This window comes from Oncorhynchus masou, chromosome 12, assembly GCF_036934945.1.
Source record: "Oncorhynchus masou masou isolate Uvic2021 chromosome 12, UVic_Omas_1.1, whole genome shotgun sequence".
NCBI lineage: Eukaryota > Metazoa > Chordata > Actinopteri > Salmoniformes > Salmonidae > Oncorhynchus > Oncorhynchus masou.
In genome coordinates this window covers 96,164,416-96,183,899 of record NC_088223.1, presented here as the reverse complement: position 1 = coordinate 96,183,899, position 19,484 = coordinate 96,164,416, and the positions used below count along the sequence as shown (strand labels likewise).

Sequence of the window (19,484 nt, the reverse complement as noted above, 5' to 3'; positions counted from 1 at the left end):
ATTCTGCCGGGTTGTATGGATGGAACTGCTGGGTTGTATGGATGGCCCTGCTGGGTTGTACGGATGGTCCTGCTGGGTTGTACGGATGGACCTGCTGGGTTGTATGGATGGCCCTGCCGGGTTGTACGGATGGCCCTGCCGGGTTGTATGGATGGCCCTGCCGGGTTGTACGGATGGCCCTGCCGGGTTGTATGGATGGCCCTGCCGGGTTGTACGGATGGCCCTGCCGGGTTGTATGGATGGCCCTGCCGGGTTGTACGGATGGAACTGCTGGGTTGTACGGATGGCCCTGATGGGTTGTACGGATGGCCCTAATGGGTTGTATGGATTGCCCTGTCGGGTTGTATGGATGGCCCTGCAGGGTTGTACGGATGGCCCAGATGGGTTGTATGGATGGCTCTGATGGGTTGTATGGATGGCCCTGCATGGGTTGTACTGACGGCCCTACTGGGTTGTACGGATGGCCCTGATGGGTTGTATGGATGGCCCTGATGGGTTGTATGGATGGCCCTGTCGGGTTGTATGGATGGCCCTGCTGGGTTGTATGGATGGCCCTGCTGGGTTGCATGGATGGCCCTGCTGGGTTGTACGGATGGTCCTGCTGGGTTGTACGGATGGCCCTGCTGGGTTGTACGGATGGTCCTGCTGGGTTGTACGGATGGCCCTGCTGGGTTGTACGGATGGCCCTGCTGGGTTGTACGGATGGCCCTGCTGGGTTGTACGGACGGCCCTGCTGGGTTGTACGGATGGACCTGCTGGGTTGTACGGATGGCCCTGCTGGGTTGTACGGATGGCCCTGCTGGGTTGTACGGACGGCCCTGCTGGGTTGTACGGATGGCCCTGCTGGGTTGTACGGATGGCCCTGCTGGGTTGTACGGATGGCCCTGCTGGGTTGTACGGATGGCCCTGCTGAGTTGTACGGATGGCCCTGCTGGGTTGTACGGATGGACCTGCTGGGTTGTACGGATGGCCCTGCTGGGTTGTACGGATGGCCCTGCTGGGTTGTACGGATGGCCCTACTGGGTTGTACGGATGGCCCTGCTGGGTTGTACGGATGGCCCTGCTGGGTTGTACGGATGGCCCTGCTGGGTTGTACGGATGGCCCTGCTGGGTTGTACGGATGGCCCTGCTGGGTTGTACGGATGGCCCTGCTGGGTTGTACGGATGGCCCTGCTGGGTTGTACGGATGGCCCTGCTGGGTTGTACGGATGGCCCTACTGGGTTGTACGGATGGCCCTACTGGGTTGTATGGATGGCCCTGATGGGTTGTACGGATGGCCCTGATGGGTTGTACGGATGGCCCTGATGGGTTGTACGGATGGCCCTGATGGGTTGTACGGATGGCCCTGATGGGTTGTATGGATGGCCCTGATGGGTTGTATGGATGGCCCTGTCGGGTTGTATGGATGGCCCTGCTGGGTTGTATGGATGGCCCTGCTGGGTTGTACGGATGGCCCTGATGGGTTGTATGGATGGCCCTGATGGGTTGTATGGATGGCCCTGATGGGTTGTATGGATGGCCCTGATGGGTTGTATGGATGGCCCTGTCGGGTTGTACGGATGGCCCTGCTGGGGCCAGGGCAACCTTGCACAATACCCTAGATGCAGTTACACCCCTAAAAACATTTGTCATAAGAAACTAGCTCCCTGGTATACAGAAAATACCCGAGCTCTGAAGCAAGTTTCCAGAAAATTGGAATGGAAATGGCGCCACACCAAACTGGAAGTCTTCCGACTAGCTTGGAAAGACAGTACCGTGCAGTACCGAAGAGCCCTTACTGCTGCTCGATCATCCTATTTTTCTAACTTAATTGAGAATAAAAACAATGCAAAATGTACACTGCTCAAAAAAATAAAGGGAACACTTAAACAACACAATGTAACTCCAAGTCAATCACACTTCTGTGAAACTGTCCACTTAGGAAGCAAAACTGATAGAAAATACATTTCACATGCTGTTGTGCAAATGGAATAGACAACAGGTGGAAATTATAGGCAATTAGCAAGACACCCTCAATAAAGGAGTGGTTCTGCAGGTGGTGACCACAGACCACTTCTCAGTCCCTATGCTTCCTGGCTGATGTTTTGGTCACTTTTGAATGCTGGCGGTGCTTTCACTCTAGTGGTAGCATGAGACGGAGTCTACAACCCACACAAGTGGCTCAGGTAGTGCAGCTCATCCAGGATGGCACATCAATGCGAGCTGTGGCAAGAAGGTTTGCTGTGTCTGTCAGCGTAGTGTCCAGAGCATGAAGGCACTACCAGGAGACAGGCCAATACATCAGGAGACGTGGAGGAGGCCGTAGGAGGGCAACAACCCAGCAGCAAGACCGCTAACTCCGCTTTTGTGCAAGGAGGAGTACTGCCAGAGCCCTGCAAAATGACCTCCAGCAGGCCACAAATGTGCATGTGTCTGCTCAGACGGTCAGAAACAGACCCCATTAGGGTGGTATGAGGGCCCGACGTCCACAGGTGGGGGTTGTGCTTACAGCCCAACACCGTGCAGGACGTTTGGGATTTGCCAGAGAACTCCAAGATCGGAGTAGGACAGGTCGGTCACGATCGGCTACACACCGCACCCACCAAGGAGTATCACGCGAGAGTTGGGTTCAACAGGGTCTAGCTCCAACAGATATTTAATGTGGCATTAGCTCGCCAGTGGGCGTGGCATTAGCTCGCCAGTGGGCGTGGCATTAGCTCACCAGCGGGCGTGGCATTAGCTCCCCAGCGGGCGTGGCATTAGCTCCCCAGTGGGCGTGGCATTAGCTCACCAGTGGGCGTGGCATTAGCTCACCAGTGGGCGTGGCATTAGCTCCCCAGCGGGCGTGGCATTAGCTCCCCAGCGGGCGTGGCATTAGCTCCCCAGCAGGCGTGGCATTAGCTCCCCAGTGATGCATGTATTGACGTAATGCTAGTGTGTGCAGCATGTAATGTAATTAATGCTAATGGGCTTCATACTGTTACAAGTACCTTCAAAAAGGCAGTTGGCACGGCGTGTAGCTACGACAGTCCGCAGATATTAAAACCTACCAGTCAAAGCTCAACATCGCCCTCTAGGATCAGAAATCAGTCACTGACCATCCTCTCACTGAGTCTAAATTGTTAAAAATGTATAGGTCCTCCTTCATTGCCCTGATTAGAAACAGACCAGGTGAAAGCTAAGCTAGTCTAATGATGAGCTTCATTGTTTCAATTGTGAAGTAGAATTTGCCACTGCACTTTATAAACTATTATAAACTACAGCCCAGTGCCAACGTATTCAAATCATACAGCAAGTGTTGTTACCATAAAAAAAACATGCCAGAATTGAAATGAGAATTACACGGTTGATGAGGCCACAGAAGAGAATGGATATTTAAGCAAATCAAGATACAGATTTGGCCTGTGACTAGACAGGAGAGTGGCGCCATCTAGAGGCACCAAAAAAATACTACCACTTGACAGGCACAATCTACTGTACGGAGTCTTTGTCAGATGTTCTCAGCAGTCAGCAACACCACGGTCAACAACCCTGGGTCTGCAGAGATGCAGTCAAAATGTACACGCCAGTGGACGTTCACGCTTGATTCAACAAAATTACTCTTTACTGGGTCGTGTATTTCAGCGAAGGCTTACGAAGTCTTCAGAAAGATGCTGTAATTTCCAGACTATGAGCCGCTACTTTATTCCCAGGCTTTGAACCTCGCGGTTTATACAATAACGCGGCTAATTTATGGATTTTTCCCGCTTTCACAAGATTCATGCCGCCGAAAAACTGAGCACCGTCACATAATGTGACGTAAATCGAGCTCTCTCAAACTTCCCATCATTCTGATTACGGTAGTCATTTTGTCACCCTCATCATGGCAAAGACACTGAGAAAGGCATATGATGCAGCTTTCAAGTTGAAGGCGATCGATCTGGTTGTTGGAAAAGGAAATAGCTGCTGCACGGGAGCTTGGCCTTAATGAGTCGATTATAAGACTTTGTAAACAGCAGCCGCTGGACGCGAGGTTGAGGCCAACGGCCAGCCGCTGGACGCGAGATTGAGGCTAACGGCCAGCCGCTGGACGCGAGGTTGAGGCTAACGGCCAGCCGCTGGACGCGAGGTTGAGGCTAACGGCCAGCCGCTGGACGCGAGGTTGAGGCCAACGGCCAGCCGCTGGACGCGAGGTTGAGGCTAACGGGCCAGCCGCTGGACGCGAGGTTGAGGCCAACGGGCCAGCCGCTGGACGCGAGGTTGAGGCTAACGGCCAGCCGCTGGACGCGAGGTTGAGGCTAACGGCCAGCCGCTGGACGCGAGGTTGAGGCCAACGGCCAGCCGCTGGACGCGAGGTTGAGGCTAACGGCCAGCCGCTGGACGCGAGGTTGAGGCTAACGGCCAGCCGCTGGACGCGAGGTTGAGGCTAACGGCCAGCCACTGGACGCGAGGTTGAGGCCAACGGCCAGCCGCTGGACGCGAGGTTGAGGCTAACGGCCAGCCGCTGGACGCGAGGTTGAGGCCAACGGCCAGCCGCTGGACGCGAGGTTGAGGCTAACGGCCAGCCGCTGGACGCGAGGTTGAGGCTAACGGCCAGCCGCTGGACGTGAGAAACCTGAGGTTGAGGCTTTAACCATAAAAACAGCAAGATAAAAACCACCAAGGATTAGTGACAACGTCTTTTTATTGGTCAGCTTTGTACAGTGAACATCATGGGTGCCTGAAAAGGCACCCGATATAGTTAAACCCCCCCATCCAGTTCACCCCCCCATCCAGGTCACCCCCCCGTAAGTAGTGAACTACATAAGCCATTTCAGACAATGTATAATACATGTTTACAGCATAGAATAACTCCATATTACAGACAGAAGCAGTGCTAGGGCCAATGTGTACAGACAAGAGTAAATATATACCCCCCCCAAAAAATCAACCCCTAGCCACAACCTCCTAGTGCACTTCATTAGATCTGTCCTCAACGTCAGCTGTGTCCCCGAGTTGAAAGCCCTCAGACCTTCAGAGGGGAGTTTCCCAAAAACAGACAACTAAAGTCAATGGACAAAGAATTCTTAAAGCCGCAGACCATCTGCCAGATGTCCATGAGGTGCCTTACAGGTTTAGGTAGGGGGGGGGGGGGTTAAGAGCTTCCAATGGGGTCTGGGTGGTCTTCAAGCTGTGGCTTGTGGCTCCCAGCAAGGGTAGTGTTTACTGGGTAATTCCAATAACACCACAGGCCTGGCGACCCGTCTTCAGACTCTCCACGTTGCCTCCTTTCCCCAGGTCATCAGCTTTCTCATGGATCTATTGGTAGAGCGAGGAGATATGGAATGGAGGGTGAAACAGCATGAAAGAGAATGAAAAGATGGGACGAGAACAGAGTTGTGTTAACTTGGAGAACGCTGAGCATTTCCTTCCATGTGGACACATGCAGCTACAGGTTCCTTCCATTTCCTGCCTAGTGGACACATGCAGCTACAGCTTCCTTCCATTTCCTGCCTAGTGGACACATGCAGCTACAGGTTCCTTCCATTTCCTGCCTAGTGGACACATGCAGCTACATCTTCCTTCCATTTCCTGCCTAGTGGACACATGCAGCTACAGGTTCCTTCCATTTCCTGCCTAGTGGACACATGCAGCTACAGGTTCCTTCCATTTCCTGCCTAGTGGACACATGCAGCTACATCTTCCTTCCATTTCCTGCCTAGTGGACACATGCAGCTACATCTTCCTTCCATTTCCTGCCTAGTGGACACATGCAGCTACATCTTCCTTCCATTTCCTGCCTAGTGGACACATGCAGCTACAGGTTCCTTCCATTTCCTGCCTAGTGGACACATGCAGCTACAGGTTCCTTCCATTTCCTGCCTAGTGGACACATGCAGCTACATCTTCCTTCCATTTCCTGCCTAGTGGACACATGCAGCTACAGCTTCCTTCCATTTCCTGCCTAGTGGACACATGCAGCTACAGGTTCCTTCCATTTCCTGCCTAGTGGACACATGCAGCTACATCTTCCTTCCATTTCCTGCCTAGTGGACACATGCAGCTACAGGTTCCTTCCATTTCCTGCCTAGTGGACACATGCAGCTACAGGTCAGGCAATGTGTTCTTACCACCATGGTCCTGCCGATGATCGAGAGGGTCCAGTGAGTGTCAGTATCTTGTCCTGGATGTTGATCTTAGCCACATTGTCAGCTCCTGCAGTCACGTTGCCAAGGTCCCCTATGTGCCTAGCAACAGAGACAGAACAGCTGGTCAGAGGAGAGACTGCTTTCCAATAGTGTATCCCCTACGTGAACATTGTAGCAAAACAGAAAGTAAGAGGTAAGAAATAATGTTAGCACAGCTGAAAACTGTTGTTCTGATTAAATAAGCAATACAACTGGCCTTCTTTAGACGAGTTGAGTTGAGCATCTGGAGCATCAGCATTTGTGGGTTTGATTACAGGCTCAAAATGGCCGTAAACAAAATACATTCTGAGACTCGTCAGTCTATTCTTGTTCTGAGATTTGAACGCCATTTCATGTGAGAAATTACCAAGAAACTGAAGATCTCGTACAACGCTGTGTCCTACTCCCTACACAGAACAGCGCAAACTGGCTCTAACCAGAATAGAAAGAGGAGTGGGAGGCTGCTGCACAACTGAGCATGAGGTACATTAGTGTCTAGTTTGAGAAACAAGTCCTCAACTGGCAGCTTCATTAAATAGAACCTGCAAAACACCAGTCTCAACAGCAACAGTGAAGAGACGTCTCCAGAATGCTGGCCTTCCAGGCGGAGATCCTCTCTCCAGTGTCTGTTCTTTTGCCCATCTTAATATTTTTATTGGCCAGTCAGATTTGGCTTTTTCTTTCCAGATCTGCCTAGAAGGGGTGAAAGTAATATATCTATATATATCTATAACCATCTCTGGGGAAGGGTACCAAGAAAATGGCTGCAGCATTTGAGGTCATCAAGAACACAGTGGCCTCCATCATTCTTAAAAATGGAAGTTTGAAACCACCAAGACTCTTCCTATAGCTGGCCGCCCGGACAAACTGAGGAATCCTCTGTGGAGATGGGAGAACCTTCCAGAAGGACAACCATCTGCCGCACTCCAGCAAATCAGGCCGTTATGGTAGAGTGGTCAGCTGGAAGCCACTCAGTAAAAGACAGCCTTGGAGTTTGCCAAAAGGTACCTAAAAGGACTGCCAGAAACAAGATTCTCTGGTCTCATGAAACACGATTGAACTCTTTGGCCTGAATGCCAAGCGTCACATCTGGAGGAAACCTGGCACCATCCCTACGGTGAATCATGGTGGTGGCAGCATCATGTTGTGGGGATGTTTTTCAGCGGCAGGGACTGAGAGACTAGTCAGGATCCTTGATGAAACCCTGCTACAGAGCGATCAGGGGCGAAGGTTCACCTTCCAACAGGACAACCACCCTAAGCACACAGCCAAGACACAGGAGTGGCTTCGGGACAAGTCTCTGAATATCCTTGAGTAGCCCAGCCAGAGCCCGGACTTGAACCAGAGCCAACATCTGGCGAGATCTGAAAATTGCTGTGCAGCAACGCCCCCCATTCAGCCTGAGAGCTTGAGAAGATCGGGATGACGATGACATTACGGGGCACTGCGATGTCGTTACGGGGCACTGCGATGACGTTACGGGGCACTGCGATGTCGTTACGGGGCACTGCGATGTCGTTACGGGGCACTGCGATGTCGTTACGGGGCACTGCGATGTCGTTACGGGGCACTGCGATGTCGTTACGGGGCACTGCGATGTCGTTACGGGGCACTGCGATGTCGTTACGGGGCACTGCGATGTCGTTACGGGGCACCGCGTATAGATTGATGAGGGGGAAACTTATTTAATACATTTGATAATAAGGCTGTAAAGTAACAAAATGTGGAGAAGGTCAAGGGGTCTGAGAAGGTCAAGGGGTCTGAGAAGGTCAAGGGGTCTGAGAAGGTCAAGGGGTCTGAGAAGGTCAAGGGGTCTGAGAAGGTCAAGGGGTCTGAATACTTTGACAGACGGTGCATTCGTAATCTACTATCCCCTAATAGTAGAAAAGTATACCTATTCTATTGGTCAGCTTGTTGGCCAATAGAATAGCACTGGGACAGTTGTGGGATGATAGATCCCAAATTCATACGAAGGCATGGAAGTTAGCCCGTAGACTGATAAGCATGACAAGTGAAATGTATCTAATGGTTTCTACGTCAATGAATAGATCAAATATTAATGGAATTTCCTCTCACGGACAATTGGCCTGCACAAATCTTTTAATGTTTGGGGGCCCAAAGTCAGCCAATGGAAACCCTGTACATAGCCATGTTGTTACCTCCCTGTACATAGCCATGTTGTTACCTCCCTGTATATAGGACCCCATAAGCAAACAATTCACTAAGTCTACACCTGTTTCCAAACATTGGACAAATAAAATGTGATTTAACTCCAAAGTAGAAGACATTGAACAAATTAAGAGCTATCCCCTCAGTGGTGCTGCCCATGCAGCACAGATACCGCCATGGTCCAACTCCACGTGTGATAAGGCCAGACTCACCTGACATCATCGTTGGGTCCTCCGTGGGTCTTGTTGTGGGGGTTGAAGTGGGGTCCCGTGCTCACGCAGTCGTTGGTGTTGTCTCTGAAGGCATGGACGAGAAGCCACGATCTCCTGGGGCCAGACCTGCAATCTCCCCGGTCAGCGTCACTGGAGCATCTTCAACCTGATAACAGAGACACCACAGGGTGACCTGCAATCTCCCCGGTCAGCGTCACCCTGATAACAGAGACACCACAGGGTGACCTGCAATCTCCCCGGTCAGCGTCACTGGAGCATCTTCACCCTGATAACAGAGAGACCACAGGGTGACCTGCAATCTCCCCGGTCAGCGTCACTGGAGCATCTTCACCCTGATAACAGAGAGACCACAGGGTGACCTGCAATCTCCCCGGTCAGCGTCACTGGAGCATCTTCACCCTGATAACAGAGAGACCACAGGGTGACCTGCAATCTCCCCGGTCAGCTTCACCCTGATAACAGAGAGACCACAGGGTGACCTGCAATCTCCCCGGTCAGCGTCACTGGAGCATCTTCACCCTGATAACAGAGAGACCACAGGGTGACCTGCAATCTCCCCGGTCAGCTTCACCCTGATAACAGAGAGACCACAGGGTGACCTGCAATCTCCCCGGTCAGCGTCACCCTGATAACAGAGAGACCACAGGGTGACCTGCAATCTCCCCGGTCAGCATCACCCTGATAACAGAGAGACCACAGGGTGACCTGCAATCTCCCCGGTCAGCATCACCCTGATAACAGGGAGACCACAGGGTGACCTGCAATCTCCCCGGTCAGCTTCACCCAGATGACAGCGAGACCACAGGGTGACCTGCAATCTCCCCGGTCAGCTTCACCCTGATAACAGAGAGACCACAGGGTGACCTGCAATCTCCCCGGTCAGCGTCACTGGAGCATCTTCACCCTGATAAAAGAGAGGCCACAGGGTGACCTGCAATCTCCCCGGTCAGCGTCACTGGAGCATCTTCACCCTGATAACAGAGACACCACAGGGTGACCTGCAATCTCCCCGGTCAGCGTCACTGGAGCATCTTCACCCTGATAACAGAGAGACCAGAGGGTGACCTGCAATCTCCCCGGTCAGCTTCACCCTGATAACAGAGAGACCACAGGGTGACCTGCAATCTCCCCGGTCAGCGTCACCCTGATAACAGAGAGACCACAGGGTGACCTGCAATCTCCCCGGTCAGCGTCACTGGAGCATCTTCACCCTGATAACAGAGACACCACAGGGTGACCTGCAATCTCCCCGGTCAGCGTCACTGGAGCATCTTCACCCTGATAACAGAGAGACCAGAGGGTGACCTGCAATCTCCCCGGTCAGCGTCACTGGAGCATCTTCACCCTGATAACAGAGACACCACAGGGTGACCTGCAATCTCCCGGTCAGCGTCACTGGAGCATCTTAACCCTGATAACAGAGAGACCACAGGGTGACCTGCAATCTCCCGGTCAGCGTCACTGGAGCATCTTCACCCTGATAACAGAGAGACCACAGGGTGACCTGCAATCTCCCCGGTCAGCGACACTGGAGCATCTTCACCCTGATAACAGAGAGACCACAGGGTGACCTGCAATCTCCCCGGTCAGCGTCACTGGAGCATCTTCACCCTGATAACAGAGAGACCACAGGGTGACCTGCAATCTCCCCGGTCAGCGTCACCCTGATAACAGAGACACCACAGGGTGACCTGCAATCTCCCCGGTCAGCTTCACCCTGATAACAGAGAGACCACAGGGTGACCTGCAATCTCCCCGGTCAGCGTCACCCTGATAACAGAGAGACCACAGGGTGACCTGCAATCTCCCCGGTCAGCGTCACCCTGATAACAGAGAGACCACAAGGTGACCTGCAATCTCCCCGGTCAGCGTCACCCTGATAACAGAGAGACCACAGGGTGACCTGCAATCTCCCCGGTCAGCTTCACCCAGATGACAGCGAGACCACAGGGTGACCTGCAATCTCCCCGGTCAGCGTCACCCTGATAACAGAGAGACCACAGGGTGACCTGCAATCTCCCCGGTCAGCGTCACTGGAGCATCTTCACCCTGATAACAGAGAGACCACAGGGTGACCTGCAATCTCCCCGGTCAGCTTCACCCTGATAACAGAGCGACCACAGGGTGACCTGCAATCTCCCCGGTCAGCGTCACCCTGATAACAGAGAGACCACAGGGTGACCTGCAATCTCCCCGGTCAGCTTCACCCTGATAACAGGGAGACCACAGGGTGACCTGCAATCTCCCCGGTCAGCGTCACCCTGATAACAGAGAGACCACAGGGTGACCTGCAATCTCCCCGGTCAGCGTCACCCTGATAACAGAGAGACCAAAGGGTGACCTGCAATCTCCCCGGTCAGCTTCACCCTGATAACAGAGAGACCACAGGGTGACCTGCAATCTCCCCGGTCAGCGTCACCCTGATAACAGAGAGGCCACAGGGTGACCTGCAATCTCCCCGGTCAGCGTCACCCTGATAACAGAGAGACCACAGGGTGACCTGCAATCTCCCCGGTCAGCGTCACCCTGATAACAGGGAGACCACAGGGTGACCTGCAATCTCCCCGGTCAGCTTCACCCTGATAACAGGGAGACCACAGGGTGACCTGCAAGCTCCCCGGTCAGCGTCACCCTGATAACAGAGAGACCACAGGGTGACCTGCAATCTCCCGGTCAGCGTCACCCTGATAACAGAGAGACCACAGGGTGACCTGCAATCTCCCGGTCAGCTTCACCCTGATAACAGAGAGACCACAGGGTGACCTGCAATCTCCCGGTCAGCGTCACCCTGATAACAGAGAGGTCACAGGGTGACCTGCAATCTCCCGGTCAGCGTCACCCTGATAACAGAGAGACCACAGGGTGACCTGCAATCTCCCGGTCAGCTTCACCCTGATAACAGGGAGACCACAGGGTGACCTGCAATCTCCCCGGTCAGCTTCACCCTGATAACAGGGAGACCACAGGGTGACCTGCAATCTCCCCGGTCAGCGTCACCCTGATAACAGAGAGACCAAAGGGTGACCTGCAATCTCCACGGTCAGCTTCACCCTGATAACAGAGAGACCACAGGGTGACCTGCAATCTCCCCGGTCAGCGTCACCCTGATAACAGAGAGACCACAGGGTGACCTGCAATCTCCCCGGTCAGCGTCAAAGGAGCATCTTCACCCTGATAACAGAGACACCACAGGGTGACCTGCAATCTCCCCGGTCAGCGTCACTGGAGCATCTTCACCCTGATAACAGAGAGACCACAGGGTGACCTGCAATCTCCCCGGTCAGCGTCAATGGAGCATCTTCACCCTGATAACAGAGAGACCACAGGGTGACCTGCAATCTCCCCGGTCAGCGTCACTGGAGCATCTTCACCCTGATAACAGAGAGACCACAGGGTGACCTGCAATCTCCCGGTCAGCTTCACCCTGATAACAGAGAGACCACAGGGTGACCTGCAATCTCCCCGGTCAGCGTCACTGGAGCATCTTCACCCTGATAACAGAGAGACCACAGGGTGACCTGCAATCTCCCCGGTCAGCGTCACTGGAGCATCTTCACCCTGATAACAGAGACACCACAGGGTGACCTGCAATCTCCCCGGTCAGCGTCACTGGAGCATCTTCACCCTGATAACAGAGAGACCACAGGGTGACCTGCAATCTCCCTGGTCAGCGTCACTGGAGCATCTTCACCCTGATAACAGAAAGACCACAGGGTGACCTGCAATCTCCCCGGTCAGCGTCACTGGAGCATCTTCACCCTGTAAACAGAGAGACCACAGGGTGACCTACAGAGAGACCACCACAGGGTGACCTACAGAGAGAGACCACCACAGGGTGACCAACAGAGAGAGACCACCACAGGGTGACCTACAGAGAGAGACCGCCACAGGGTGACCTACAGAGAGAGACCACCACAGGGTGATCTAGAGAGAGACCGCCACAGGGTGACCAACAGAGAGAGACCGCCACAGGGTGACCTACAGAGAGAGACCACCACAGGGTAACCTACAGAGAGAGACCGCCACAGGGTGACCAACAGAGAGAGACCGCCACAGGGTGACCTACAGAGAGAGACCGCCACAGGGTGACCTACAGAGAGAGACCGCCACAGGGTGACCTACAGAGAGAGACCGCCACAGGGTGACCTACAGATAGAGACCGCCACAGGGTGACCTACAGAGAGAGACCGCCAAAAGGGTAACCTACAGATAGAGACCGCCACAGGGTGACCTACAGAAAGAGACCACCACAGGGTGATCTACAGAGAGAGACCGCCACAGGGTGACCTACAGAGAGAGACCGCCACAGGGTGACCTACAGAGAGAGACCGCCACAGGGTGACCTACAGAGAGAGACCGCCACAGGGTGACCTACAGAGAGAGACCGCCACAGGGTGACCTACAGAGAGATGTGTAGCCAGCTAGTTGTTACGCTACTTCTGACATTGAGGGATCAACTCAACTACACAGTCAGTTGTCCACATGCCTTTTTTTAAGCAAACTTTGCTTGCTTAAAAAAAAAAAAAGGTGTGGATAACTGACTGTAGTTGACAGCAGTAGACCAACGCGCCAGACCAGGTTCAGGGAAATGAAAATGGGAGCCAAGGCAGAAAGACTCTAGCCTGGTCCCAGATCTGTTTTTCCCAAGCCAACGTTGCATGACAGTTCCATAGGAGTGGGTGAGAGAGCAGAAACAGACTGGCACTCGGCAGCAAGTGACGCCTCTTCATCTGTTTTATCTTACCTTTATTTTACTAGGCAAGTCAGTTAAGAACAAATTATTATTTTCAATGACGGCCTAGGAACAGTGGGTTAACTGCCTGTTCAGGGGCAGAACGACAGATTTGTACCTTGTCAGCTCGGGGGTTTGAACTCGCAACCACTAGGCTACCCTCCACACTCTAACCACTAGGCTACCCTCCACACGCTAACCACTAGGCTACCCTCCACACGCTAACCACTAGGCTACCCTCCACACGCTAACCACTAGGCTACCCTCCACACGCTAACCACTAGGCTACCCTCCACACGCTAACCACTAGGCTACCCTCCACACGCTAACCACTAGGCTACCCTCCACACGCTAACCACTAGGCTACCCTCCACACGTTAACCACTAGGCTACCCTCCACACGTTAACCACTAGGCTACCCTCCACACTCTAACCACTAGGCTACCCTCCACACTCTAACCACTAGGCTACCCTCCACACTCTAACCACTAGGCTACCCTCCACACTCTAACCACTAGGCTACCCTCCACACTCTAACCACTAGGCTACCCTCCACACTCTAACCACTAGGCTACCATGCCGCCCCATCTGTAACGATGTTGCGGGCAGCAGCAGCGTTAGCGGGCAACAGCAGCGTTAGCGGGCAGCAGCAGCGTTAGCGGGTAGCAGCAGCGTTAGCGGGTAGCAGCAGCGTTAGCGGGCAGCAGCAGCGTTAGCGGGCAGCAGCAGCGTTAGCGGGTAGCAAGCTTTAGTTTGTGGTACAGTTTAGTTAGAACCCCCCCTCAACTTGCTAACTTCTACAACAGGCAGAACTAGCAATTAACCTGCATTCATCTCAGCAACTTACCCTGCTTACAAAATAATATGGCTCTAAATTGATGATTTACAAAGACGGATTAAGGGAAATGCAAGATTAGGACTGGTATCTAAAGGCAGCCAAATGCTTGTATGGCTAGTTGTAGCTAGCGAGCATTAGGTACGTAAAGTAAGCAGCAAGATATAGTTTGACTGGCTACCTGAACTCCTTGCAGTGGCCAATCGCTATGCCAAACGCACAAGGATGCACATTTCTCCTCTACATTGAGTCTGTATAGGAGTAGCTACCACCCAACGATTTCTAGAATGGAAATCCATTCTAGATCATCTGATTGGTCCCAGAAACAGATGGGCTGGGCCAGAGGCAGAACATGTGGATAAAGCAGCATTTGATACTCTGATTGGTTAGAGATGATCCAATCACTGATGGATCTTTATCATAATGAAGTGTAGTACATCAGTCATCAGGACATTCCCTACCATAACTTAACTAAGAGACCACAGCCTGTCGTTTCCAATGGGAACAAACATTAGTCATAGTGGGCAGAGCCAAGCACAAGCAGGCAATATCCTATTGGCCAGTTCTAGCATGCATCTGCATATTTCCGTTAGGGAACACCTATGAAGTGCACATGTGCAATAACTCAATTCACCTTTGCACTCCTAAATCTAGCAATTAAAACAAACTAAAAACTTTGGCAAAGGGTAAAGTCTACAAAAACAAAACAAAGAGAGAGTTTACTGTCCATAACAGATCCTAGTTTTAGGAACAGAACTGTATTGAGATAAAACGTTACATCGTTGAGGCCATGTGCAGAATATCGGCCAAATCTCCTCCAACTGGGCATCCGCCCACTACCACATTTGGTAGAGTGTAAACGCCAAGCTGATGCTTCACATTCATACACCCGGTGAAATATCAGTCTCATTGTTAACCCCTACACTATTTTAAAATTAAACTTCTAAAGGAGGGAGCGTCCCAAGGATCCCAGATTGCGCTGACCTTTGACGTCTCACATACGTCAATTACAGTCTCATGTCCTATTCAAAACATATTTGCTAATGTCAGACATACGCCAAAAATGGTGTAGTGTCCCAGATGAATTTCTGGGGTGAAATCCTACGGGTCAGTAAAACTAGGGACTCGTCTCGTTTGAGCGGGTCAAGGCCGCACTAAGAGATGTTCCGTACCACAGACCCCTGTCGGATCTCGCGATAACTGTCTAACGTCACAAATGTTTGGTCTTGAATGTTGTAGTAGGAGCAGAAGTACAACGTGATTGGACAAGGACTGCGGCTAGTAGCCAATGAGCATTCAGCCTGTGAGACCAAAACAAGGATGGCTTAGAGACCAAGGCAACATGCACTGTGTGGACAAACGCCACTGCCTTTTCAATGGACGAGGCCGTTTCACATAGCCCGGTAGCCCGGCGACCCAGTTAGGCAGAGTTTCATATTTCAGCCCACTTATTTCATTTAGCTAGTCTGTTAAGAACCAATTATTATTTACAAGGACGGCCTAGGAACAGTGGGTTAACTGCCTTGTTCAGGGGCAGAACGACACATGTGTACCTTGTCAGCTCGGGGATTCAATCTAAATCAAATGTATTCATGAAGCCCTTCTTACATCAGCTGATATCGCAAAGTGTTGTACAGAAGCCCAGCCTAAACCCACAAACAGAAAGCAACGCAGATGAAGAACGGTCTAGCAACATGGCAACCTTTCTGCACATAGGCAGCTGTCGGTTTGCGTGTCGGCATGAGAACCGCAGAACAGGATCAACTAGGGAAGCGTCCTGGGGTTGAGGAAGACCAGAATTAAAGCTTTAGGTCAAGGGAAAATGTGAACACGTCCAAGTTGTGTAACGTGAGGTAGCTCTTAACGTTAACTAGCCTTGCTATAGTTAACTAGCCTTGCTATGTGTTGTCATGTTCAACGGATTTGTAATTGATAAGGCCAGTCGCAGACAGTCAGAATTATTGGCCAAATGAATTTGTTCTGCAAAAGTCGACATACAGGCTTCTATTTTTCCCAGATTGAAGACATACCTCCTGCTCAAAGAATACGGTCCCGGTAACATCACCGGTTCCTGTCAGCACGCAAACAGCCTTCAGCACCATCTCAAATCAAATCAAATCAAATTTTATTTGTCACATACACATGGTTAGCAGATGTTAATTCGAGTGTAGCGAAATGCTTGTGCTTCTAGTTCCGACAATGCAGTAATAACCAACAAGTAATCTAACTAACAATTCCTAATCTACTGTCTTATACAGTGTAAGGGGATAAAGAATATGTACATAAGGATATATGAATGAGTGATGGTACAGAGCAGCATAGGCAAGATACAGTAGATGGTATCGAGTACAGTATATACATGTGAGATGAGTATGTAAACAAAGTGGCATAGTTAAAGTGGCTAGTGATACATGTATTACATAAGGATGCAGTAGATGGTATCGAGTACATTATATACATATGAGATGAGTATGTAAACAAAGTGGCATAGTTAAAGTGGCTAGTGATACATGTATTACATAAGGATGCAGTCGATGATATAGAGTACAGTATATACGTATGCATATGAGATGAATAATGTAAGGTAAGTAACATTATATAAGGTAGCATTGTTTAATCTCTGCAAGTTCACAAAGTCTGTGTGTCACAGAAAGACCTCAGTGCGAATGTAGAGCTTTATTAATGGAGGAGAGTTAATTTGTTCCAATCAGCGGCCAGGGGATGGGTGAGCAGAGATCTGATTGGCAGGCAAGGACACTACCGGAACTGCGCAGTACGCAGATTCAACAGAGACAACTTCTAATAATCAAAACCGCACATAGAAATCAAAGAGTGGTCTCGTGGCGTTTTTCAATATGAATGAATCAAGTCTATAAAAATGTGTTATTATGTGTCTCTCCATTGGTTAGAAATCACGTGGTTCCATTTTTTTAATTATTTTTTTTTTTTTACATCCAATCTACAACTGACCTCCAGGTAAAATTGTTGCAGCTCAAAAAGTTGTCACTGGTCAAATGTTTAATTTCAGAGGCTTTTAATCCCAAGGCTCCGCTATAGACTAGCGTCCTGTCGAGAGAGCGTCCTGTCCAGGGGGTGTACTTGTACATCAAGCTGCCTCACACTACAGAAACAGGAGATCAGGCTCCTGCCCTTGTTCCTTTGCACCCCAGTATCTCTACCTGCACATTCATCTACTGCACATCTACCATTCCAATGTTTAATTGCTATATTGTAATTATTTAGCCACTATGGCCTATTTATGGCCTTACCCCCCTTATCCTACCTCATTTGCACACACTGTATATATTGACTTGTTTTTCTACTGTATTATTGACTGTATGTTTGTTTTACTCCACCTGTGTCGTTGTTTGTGTCGAACTGCTTTGCTTTATCCTGGCCAGGTCGCAATTGTAAATGAGAACTTGTTCTCAACTTGCCTACCCGGTTAAATAAAGGTGTTCTCAACTTGCCTACCCGGTTAAATAAAGGTGAAATATTTTTTTCTTTTTAAATGAGCTGGTCTGGCTCAGATGAAGCTACTTTACAGTTCTATACAGAATGAACGGAGCGTACAGGTATAAACCCACAACTCCAGTGTTGTAACACAGGATCAGGAATAAGCTATTTATAGTGTGTGGATTAGGAAATTCTTTGTCAATATATTCTGTCTGTATTGTTAGTCTATATTCTATATTCTGTCTGTATTGATAGTCTATATTCTGTCTGTATTGTTTGTCTATATTGTTTGTCTATATTCTGTCTGTATTGTTTGTCTATATTCTGTCTGTATTGATTGTCTATATTGTGTGTCTATATTCTGTCTGTATTGTTTGTCTATATTGTTTGTCTATATTCTGTCTGTATTGTTTGTCTATATTCTATATTCTGTCTGTATTGTTTGTCTATATTCTGTCTGTATTGTTTGTCTATATTCTGTCTGTATTGTTTGTCTATATTCTGTCTGTATTGTTTGTCTATATTCTGTCTGTATTGTTAGTCTATATTCTGTCTGTATTGTTTGTCTATATTCTGTCTGTATTGTTTGTCTATATTCTGTCTGTATTGTTAGTCTATATTCTGTCTGTATTGTTTGTCTATATTCTGTCTGTATTGTTAGTCTATATTCTGTCTGTATTGTTTGTCTATATTCTATATTCTGTCTGTATTGTTTGTCTATATTCTGTCTGTATTGTTTGTCTATATTCTATATTCTGTCTGTATTGTTAGTCTATATTATGTCTGTATTGTTTGTCTATATTCTGTCTGTATTGTTTGTCTATATTCTGTCTGTATTGTTTGTCTATATTCTGTCTGTATTGTTTGTCTATATTCTGTCTGTATTGTTTGTCTATATTCTGTCTGTATTGTTTGTCTATATTCTGTCTGTATTGTTTGTCTATATTCTGTCTGTATTGTTTGTCTATATTCTGTCTGTATTGTTAGTCTATATTCTGTCTGTATTGTTAGTCTATATTCTGTCTGTATTGTTTGTCTATATTCTATATTCTGTCTGTATTGTTTGTCTATATTCTGTCTGTATTGTTTGTCTATATTCTATATTCTGTCTGTATTGTTAGTCTATATTCTGTCTGTATTGTTTGTCTATATTCTGTCTGTATTGTTTGTTTATATTCTGTCTGTATTGTTAGTCTATATTCTGTCTGTATTGTTTGTCTATATTCTGTCTGTATTGTTTGTCTATATTCTGTCTGTATTGTTTGTCTATATTCTGTCTGCATTGTTTGTCTATATTCTGTCTGTATTGTTAGTCTATATTCTGTCTGTATTGTTTGTCTATATTCTGTCTGTATTGTTTGTCTATATTCTGTCTGTATTGTTAGTCTATATTCTGTCTGTATTGTTAGTCTATATTCTGTCTGTATTGTTTGTCTATATTCTGTCTGTATTGTTTGTCTATATTCTGTCTGTATTGTTAGTCTATATTCTGTCTGTATTGTTTGTCTATATTCTGTCTGTATTGTTTGTCTATATTCTGTCTGTATTGTTTGTCTATATTCTGTCTGTATTGTTTGTCTATATTCTGTCTGTATTGTTAGTCTATATTCTGTCTGTATTGTTAGTCTATATTCTGTCTGTATTGTTTGTCTATATTCTATAATCTGTCTGTATTGTTTGTCTATATTCTGTCTGTATTGTTTGTCTATATTCTATATTCTGTCTGTATTGTTAGTCTATATTCTGTCTGTATTGTTTGTCTATATTCTGTCTGTATTGTTTGTCTATATTCTGTCTGTATTGTTTGTCTATATTCTATATTCTGTCTGTATTGTTAGTCTATATTCTGTCTGTATTGTTTGTCTATATTCTGTCTGTATTGTTTGTCTATATTCTGTCTGTATTGTTTGTCTATATTCTGTCTGTATTGTTT

General features: G+C 49.0%; 1 pseudogene; it reads right to left on the bottom strand.

Annotated features, from left to right (window-relative positions):
- Positions 1-5,161: 5,161 nt before the first annotated feature.
- Positions 5,162-16,197, bottom strand: LOC135549261 (superoxide dismutase [Cu-Zn]-like; annotated as a pseudogene).
- Between the last annotated feature and the right edge of the window lie 3,287 nt (positions 16,198-19,484).